This window comes from Falco rusticolus, chromosome 1, assembly GCF_015220075.1.
Source record: "Falco rusticolus isolate bFalRus1 chromosome 1, bFalRus1.pri, whole genome shotgun sequence".
Taxonomy (NCBI): Eukaryota; Metazoa; Chordata; class Aves; order Falconiformes; family Falconidae; genus Falco; species Falco rusticolus.
Genome location: NC_051187.1, coordinates 102,461,905 through 102,470,770, shown reverse-complemented (window position 1 = coordinate 102,470,770; position 8,866 = coordinate 102,461,905).

Below are 8,866 nucleotides of genomic sequence, written 5' to 3'. Positions count from 1 at the left end.
AATAAGAAAACTCCCTAACATCAACGTAGCATTAAGAAGCAGGCATTCTTTATTGCAGCACTGGATGCATTGGGGGATCGTCCCACCTAATGTGCGTGCCATATGTTAAATTCAAACAAACTTATACAGTCCACACTTACATTTATGCATTATATTTCTCAGGAAAATCATAGATATTCATTCCATAGGTGGTACTATGTTGATTAAGTGTCAGGCATGCTCCTTACAGGTATCTCAGAGTGTTCTAAGGGGTCTCAAACAGTAGTTGACCCTATAGTTACAGCTGACTGATCACTGAACCTTAATTTACTTCCCTTATATGAGGAGTCCAAGGAGACTCCAAGTTTGCTTCATTACTTACCTGTACAGCAGTCTCCTCAGCTACCGTACAGTCTTCTCAGCGATCGAAAGTTTTAAGTGCCTCTTCCGCTCTGAGCATAAAATTCCACAGTCGCGGTTGGTTAGCAGTCTCTCCATAGCAATTACACTGAAACAAACCATATAGCAAAGCTACAACAGAATATCTAAGAAATACAGTTGCAAAGCTAAACCAGACTGTGTTACATGGTAACAGCAAGCTGGAGGAAAGCAGGCAGTATGGCTTTGTGGGTTTGTGTCCATTTTAACTGGCTGTGGAAGGTCGAGAGCGCGGGGCAGAAGAACGTTTCTGTTACTGCATGAGACAGTTTGATAGCAATGAGGACTGAAATGCAGAAATGCAGTCAGAGCCCTTGGCTGAGCTATAGGAACAGAACTGCGAACAGTTTTCCTTCTGCTTACAGAGCCAGGGTGCTGGTGGCTTCGGAGGCACTTACCCAGCGAGACGAGGTGCTTGTGACATCGTTGGTGGAAAAAAGCATGTCCCCGAGTGCTGAGAAGGGGAGTTAGAGATCTGTTTCTATGTGGCATCTGCTAGTCTGACACCTCTGGTTGAAGAGTTGATTTCTCGTTAATCGAATAGCCAGGAATGATTCATAGCAGTTAGCAGGTTTTTAACACTTTTTCTACCAGATCAGAACAAAAATACTTATCTGGAAGCTTTTTCTCTGCCTACAGAAAGGGCTAGTCTCTTCTAAAAGCCTGTCTTGATGGTGATGGGCCCTGTTTGAAAGGCTGGAAGATCCGTGCTGTAGAGCAACAGTTTGGGAGGGAGACAGTGAGGGAACACAGGGTGCTGCTCCCCTGCGGAGCACCCTGCTGCAGCAGCCCAGCAGGCAGGAGCGTGCCTGCGGGTACGGTGAGTGGGGGGAGCGGGGTTGCATGGGGGCTGCTGATTAAATAAAAGCTCAGGGGAACTGTTAGCAAATGTGAATTATTTCAAGGCACACATCTTCTGTGTAAGAGAGGGATGTCTACCGTGCTGCTGGATGTTTGGTGACACCCACATTAATTCATATTTTCAGGAGGTGGTTGCTGTCACTACGATCCCCAGAACAGCCAACAGTTCTGGTTTTGGATGCTGACTGCTGTTGGAAAGCTCAATATTTGCAAACTGAGAGTGTTTATTAAACCAAAGCACAGGAGGTTTTACAGAGTGGGTAAACCACATATGCTCTCTGGCTTCCAAAAATTTCTTACATTAAAATTGTGAAGGGATAGCATAGCTGTGGGAATTTTTTTCTTCCTCTTCTTTTTTTTTTTTTTTTTTGTATTTTTTTTTCTCCTTTCATAGAAGACATGTTTATGGTCATATTTGAGACTGAACACCCTAAGAAAGCTATTTGCCCGTGGTGGGGCAGATAGTTTTTATAGTTTTCAGGCAGTTCTTTCTGGTTGTCAGCTGCTGCTGCTAATTCAGATCAGAGTGCTATACAGTGTATAATGCCAGAATGTATACAGTGTTTAGTTCTGTTTAGTCCGAGCTGATATAAGAAACATATTGATTCACCCCTGGAAACTGAAGCTTGCCTTATGCCATGTCTAAAATATACCTTGGTGAGGAAGCAAGAAGTTAGAGAAACGCAAATACAGCTGTTACTTTCATGCCCTATTCATCACAGAAGTTATGTCTTGACAGGTGTGTATATTTTCCTAGTCATTTGGGACTTTTTTGGTTCCTCTTGAGACAGAGTGATTTCTCTAATTAGCATGCAAAATAAGGAAGGTGGTAGACCAGCGTTTTTTTACTCTCACAGAAGCTGTCAGCTTGGATCTCCTCGTCTTTGGCAAATACCATATGACCCCTTGTATGAGGCATCGGTACCCACGCGCTCAGCAAGGCTGCACGTCCACCAGCCTTGCTGTGACCCTGCAGCAGGGACCCTGTGATCCTGCGGGGATACTGGGCAGCTTTTCATAGCAGTTCCTTTTCCAAGGAGCAGTTCACAGTTTAACATCTCAAACTGGTGGCTGTATGTAAGGACAGTAGCAGAGCCCCGGTGAAAAAGAAAATATCTGAAATGAAAGGTAGGCCAGGACAATTCTGCCACCATTCCAGGACCCCTAACCCACCGCAGCTTCCCTCGTCACGGGTCTGTGCCATCACTCCAGTTATCTCAATGCTTCCAGCCCCAGCTCTCATGCCTCTTTCATATTGCCAAACTCTTTCTTTTGCTCTTTGTAAACATGAACAGCTGCCAAATGCCTGCCTTCCACAAAAACCTTTCAGAAACTATTTCTGCTCTTCATCCCTAATGTCGGTCTCAGCTTCTTCATGCTCACAGTCTCTGGGTTATTTCCTGCTCTTTATTCTTCATTCTGCATTCTCCCTTCATTTTGTGCTTTACATCCCGACAGATGTGAGTCACTCCTAGCAGGAGAGCTAAAACCCATCAATTCCAAACCCACCAGCTTCTCCTCCCTGAGCAAAGGATGCACCACACCGTAGCTCCTGTTGCCCACCAGGCTCAGACACAGGACTCTGAGAGTGAGTGCACATTTATCTATACTGGTCCCAGCTTTCTGCCTCTTGTGATGTATCTCTGTGCACATAGGTTGAAAATTAGGGTTGGTTTAGCTGCTCCCTCTCTACACACACTTTTCTTAAAAACATGAAAAAAAACCACCACCAGGGTTTACACTGACCTTGAAAGCTGATGTTTATCTTAGGTGCCTTCTCTAACCTAAATGATTCTATGATCTCCCAATGCTTGTGTTGTCTAAAATAATTTTTATTACTTGCTCTTATGAACTGTCAGATGATTTCAGGACTAAATGGCTTTTATAGCAAAGATGATACTTTTTCGTGATGGATGTGATTTGTGAAAATATTTTAGTAGATTTGACCTTGGACAGACCTTTGTGTGATCCCAAGTTGAAGCATCTTCCACTGAGGATGAATAACTGGTACCTAAGTTTTGAACACAGTTTTTGAGTCTGCATCCGTTGTCACTGATTTAGTCATTTCCTTGGTATCACTGTTCATTAGCTCATTAAACAAAAGACACTGTAAAATGCATACTCTTCTCAAGACAGTTTATATGTAACTGGTTTTCTTTTATTATGCAGGGAGGAGCAGGGGCAGGCTGTGCCCCAAGGGGGGCAAGCCGGGACCCAAGGTGGGCAGCAGAACAGGGACCTCACAAACCCCACAGCGCCCAAATGAGAAGGGCAGAGCTGGTCCCATCCCAGGTCCCAGGTCAGCCGGAGCAGCCTGTAGCTGCGAGGAAGGTCTGAAGCCAAGCCAGGTTAGTAAAGCCAGATAGGGCACTGCACACCCACAGCATCGCTCAAGCCAGGGCCTGCATCCACTCGTGATTTCAGTGATTTGTTTGAGGTGATTCATCCTTCACAAATACCAGGTAGCTTTTTGGGAGGATGGTTTTCTGGGGTTTTGTCATCGGATAATTTGGGTACAGGCAGGTTCTTTTAAGGATCCTTGGCTGAATGGGAACAGCTGGCCACAGAACTGTAGTTTAATTAGAGTTTTATTATTGTGTAAAGATTTCAGCAAGCAGTATATCTTATCATTACATAGAATTTCTAGCAATTAGTATAGCTTTCCTATTACATAAAATCTCAGTTACCTAGACTTTTCAGTCACCTGGACCCTCTGCAGATCATTTAAGTTTCTTAATAATATTTAAATGCAGTAAGACAGTGATGTTAAAAAGTGCAGGAGTAACCCAATCCACAGAGGAAGAAGAATGATGGTAGGCGGTCTCACTGTGCTCCATCCGACAGTGGTCCCTGTATCACACGGGGAAGCACGAAGGCCATAGCAGTTCAGCTGCTGTTGGATCTGCTTCAAAAACCTTTTGGGTAAGCTGGTGTATTTATACGTCTCAGTGTAGGAGTTTGTAAGTCAGTGGGTTCTGAGAAGGCTGCCAGACAACGAATGTACAGTTCAGCTGCTGGAGAGCAAGCTGCAGATGGTGATTCCTGCAAAATGATCTTTATCTCTTCGTGTCCTTTGTGTCTTGCCTGAGGACACACTTAATCTTTTTCTTTAAAATAGAAACTGAGGCAAATATATTGAGGATTTTAACCATATCCCTATTTTAGTAACATGCCTCAGCTTCCAAGCTAATCTTGATTTTAATATGATCTTTTTCCTATTCTGGGTAATTTCTTTTAGATGTCAATAAAGAGCTCTTGACAAAGCCAACATTGGTTTCATATTATTCTTTGTCACAGGGAAAACTGTTTTTTTTGAGACTATTGTCTTTTCCAGTAACTACTGGCTCCCCTATACTTCCTTACTGTATTTTTCCAAAGAGATGTTCATCCAGTTCCATGCATCGTGGACGTTTTCTTGATCCTGAATGCAGTCCAAATGTATGTTCTGTGGGAGGACTGCCACTACAGGGAGTTAGAGCACAGATACCACCAATTTATTATTCCATTTAAATGGCAATGCCTGCGGGGGGGGGGGGGGGGAGAAGCAGAGAGACACTTAATAACCTCCGCTTCTAGAGCACGTATGGCAGCACTGAATTTGGTGACAACAGTGCTGTACGGCTGGCTTGCTCTGCTGTGTTACACCTATAGGCAGCATATAAATGCCCGGTAAAACACAAAAAATAATTCATAATAATTCAAATTACTAGTTTCAAATATGATTCATTTGAACAACTTGGTCTATTTGCATTCAGAGATTCTTTTTAAAATGCTGTCAGGCCCAAATGTAGATAAAGAAATATGTTTACAGATTTCAGTTAGGGATTTGTTGACTTGGATTTCCAAGCTATTTAACAATAATTTGAGGTGTTTAAAAGCAGAGCAGTACAAGGTGGTGAATCAATGGTGCTTAGGCTAACAAGAATGCTTAACGTGCGGGAATTACAAGCATTTAGGAGTAATGTGACCAGGAAGGTTATAAAACAATAGACTCTGGAAACTTAATACCTTACGTGTGGCAAAGGATGTTTGATTCTGATTTGGTTTGAGAGTGGAAGGCATATGTTTATTATTTGGGGGTTTGTTGATAAATGATAACTTGATCTGTTGTGCTGTGAGGTCTGTGGTCCTCTGAGCCATGGATTGTAAATCACGAATGCTTCTGGTCCTGAGGACAAGCAAGTGGCATTAAGCTCCCTGTACAGATTGTATATTAAAAACAAGTGTCTAATGAAGTACCAGATACGATTTTTGAATCAGTCACTTGGTGCTGCTGAAAAATCTATTTAGGTTTGTCTTAAAAACCTATACGTGAGCACCCTGGGCATGAATAGTAGAAACTTAAGTAGAGACCTCAGCCCGCTCCTGCTTTTGTGAAATAAATCAGTTGTTAGAACACTTTGCGAGTTGAATAGAAAGCAGACACTTGGAGAGTGTTAAGGTGGCTTAGGTGTTAGAATAATCCTAAATTGCTCCTAGTGGGAGTTGTTCTGAGCTTGTGAAATTAGAGGAAATAAGGGCATCTCTTAAAAACAACTCAGTTTGGTAAACCTTATTTTTTTAATGATTAATCTCTCAGCTACCTGTTCGAAGTGCAGTGATGTCTAATTGGTTGTGTGGTTGTGAACCACATAACCAGACATGCTGACTTTTCATTAGTGCTACTGGAATCACAACAAAAGGAAAAGCAGGACGTGAAATAATTATCTAATGGTAGCAAGGATTGTCAGGAATCCAGAGGACAAACTGTGTTCACTGACATAGTCTTACGAACATGCCTTTTATGTAGGGCAAATGGGAAAATGCTGATAGCTGTGTGTCCAGCTGGAAAGCGTACTCCTAAAAAAATTGAAATACTTCATAAAATCCTGTCAGCCCATAGAATTTTCTTTTCCTTTTATCAGTGTCCCTTCGGTTTCTTCCACAAAGGCTAATTACTTCATCAGACAGTGTTTCCAGAACGAAACAATGCTTTTTAAATTAATTCTTGTAGAACTTTTTGACATTTTGTGTTATAGATAGTTACAGATCAGTCACAGTGGGGTTTGTTGTTTAGGGGTGGCAGAGAACATTCTGAAAATCAATTTTTACAAAGCAATTTTTTTTTAATTTTGAAATTGTCTTAAAAGCATAACTTCTACATTTAGCACAGGTCAGCATCTAGTGAAGGCAAACCATTTGATGGCTTTTACTTCAGCATCCTTGTTCTGCAGTGAAATATTAAGGCTGTCTTGAGAATCACCAGCTTGAGCCAAGCGCTTCAGGGCATTTCGAGTACTTTTTTAATTTTTTGAATGTTTTGCTGAACTGGGGTGAACATGAGCATATCCTTGCACTTCAAAATATTTTCAAGACATTGCTGAATCATTCGGAAGCACAAAATGATACAGGTTGGCTAGGACCTCTGGAGTTCGTCTGGTCCTTAGTCTTAATCAGGAAAACGCATCTTTGGCAAAAGCTTTTTGAGAAACAACCCCACGTACTGTAACAAGAGGCTGTGTCTCAAGTATGAGCATATTAAATAGGACTCTAAAATCAATACACGGTATGCCCTGCAAGGTGTATAGTGACCATGCTTCTCTTTATGGAGCCCAGGACACGACTGGCTTTCTGGATGGTAAGCACACATTGCCAGCTCACATCCAGTTTAACATCCACCGCTACCCCTGAGTCCTTCTCCACAGGGCTGCTCTCACTCCATTCATCCCCCTGCCTGTACTGCTACTGGGGATTGCCCCAGTGTAGGTGCAGGAGCTTGCACTGGGCCTTGTTGACCTTCACAAGGTTCACATGGGCCCACTCCTTGTGCCTGTCCAGGTCCCCTTGGATGCCATCCTTTCCCTCCAGCATGTCTACTGCACCACACAGCTTGGGGTCACCTGCACAATTGCTGCGGGTGCGCTCGATCCCACTGTCCATGTCACTGATGAAGATATTAAATAGTACCGGTCCCAGTCTTGACAGAGCGATAAGCTTTGGGAATCCGGGCAAGGCAAACTGACAGGCAGAACAGGTCTCATTTTCTCAGCCTACAAGTGAAGGACAAAGGACTGGACGGAAGGGGTGCAGGAAGTGTGGAATATCTGGAGCTCTGAAAACCTTTGTGCTGTGGTTTTCAACACAATGGGATCAGACATCTGTATTTGCTTAGATCCTTTGAAAATCCCAGCCTACATAAAATGCACTATAAAAACCATCTGTGAAATCAGAGCTGTTCTGGCAGCTTTTCTTCCCACTGTGCCCCAGACGTGTGTTCCTTTTATTTTCCAGCATTCAGAAAGGAACATATTTCGGGATGACATAGTTTGATAAGTTGTCAGTTTTCCTTAATTGTGCAAGTATGTCACGACCTGAATTGGAGTACCTCCGATTTACCTGAAGGAGGACTGCATTGTGGAATGACCTTACCTGGTGTTTGGCCCCTATAGATAGACCTTCACAGGATAAGGCATGATGATGCTCTAATCCTTTAGCGGATCTGTGTAGGCTGGTCCTTGCGGTAACCACCATTCCTAACTGATTACAGGAAGTCTGTGAGATGCTTTCAAGGTTGGTCACTGCACCTGCTGAGTTCTGACAGACTGAATGGGCCTTAAAGGTGTTTTATCTCCTGCTAGTATTGAAATTGCAGTCTTTTCAGGTGACACATATCCCCCCAAAATAGAACTGAGTTTCCCTCCAAAATGTACCACAAAATTCATTTTTTATCCTTTATTTCTCAAGTTTTCACTCCTATTTATTTCTCTGGCTGCAACAATAATTAATATCACAGAATTAACAAGGGGGCAACCAGAAAAGGTTGTGAAATGGAACGGAACGTGACTGAAGATGTTACCTTTTCATCATTTGGGTAGGAACTGATTGGCATTCAAAATGTCTGGGCAGAAACAATATGAGTACAACCAGAAGAAGACCCAGGAACCTGTGAGTTCCATTCAAATATTCAGACTATATCTCCAATATTTCAGTTAATGAGAGTTATAGAATAACAGATTGACAAATTCAAGGAACAGGTTTAGGCTTCACAGAAGAAGCTGAAAGAGTAGTACCAAGCATCCATAGCTGAAAAAAGAGAAATTTATGTTAAATCAAGAAGTGAGTTTATTGGATTAGTCTTGCTTTTAGCAGAGGACTGTTTTTTAAATCTCTGTAGCAGGTATTTTGGTGTATTCATATTAGAATGTGTATTCGTATTTGCAATAATGAAATTATTTCTTGATGCAACAAGGGGGACACCCTCAGCCGCGCTGGCTCAGAGCTACCCTGAGCTCCAACAGTTGAACTCCCAGGAGGGGCATATGCTCAGGTCTTGTGGTTCCCTCCTTTTTCCAGCTTCACAGTATAGCTGGATGCTACCAACAGTAGTGATGCGTTCATTGCCTGGTATCACAAGAAAATTGTAGGTATTAACAACAGCTAGTGGAATAATACCATAAATATTGTTCAAGCAAACTCTGTTTCAGCTGCTCTGAGAGATTCACAGAAGAAAATGAATGAATGGTCTCTTCATCAGTGAGTATCCAGAGTAATTGTATCTGAGTCAATAATCTTAGCTCTCTTTTTCTCTTATGTCACATAAATGGAAGGT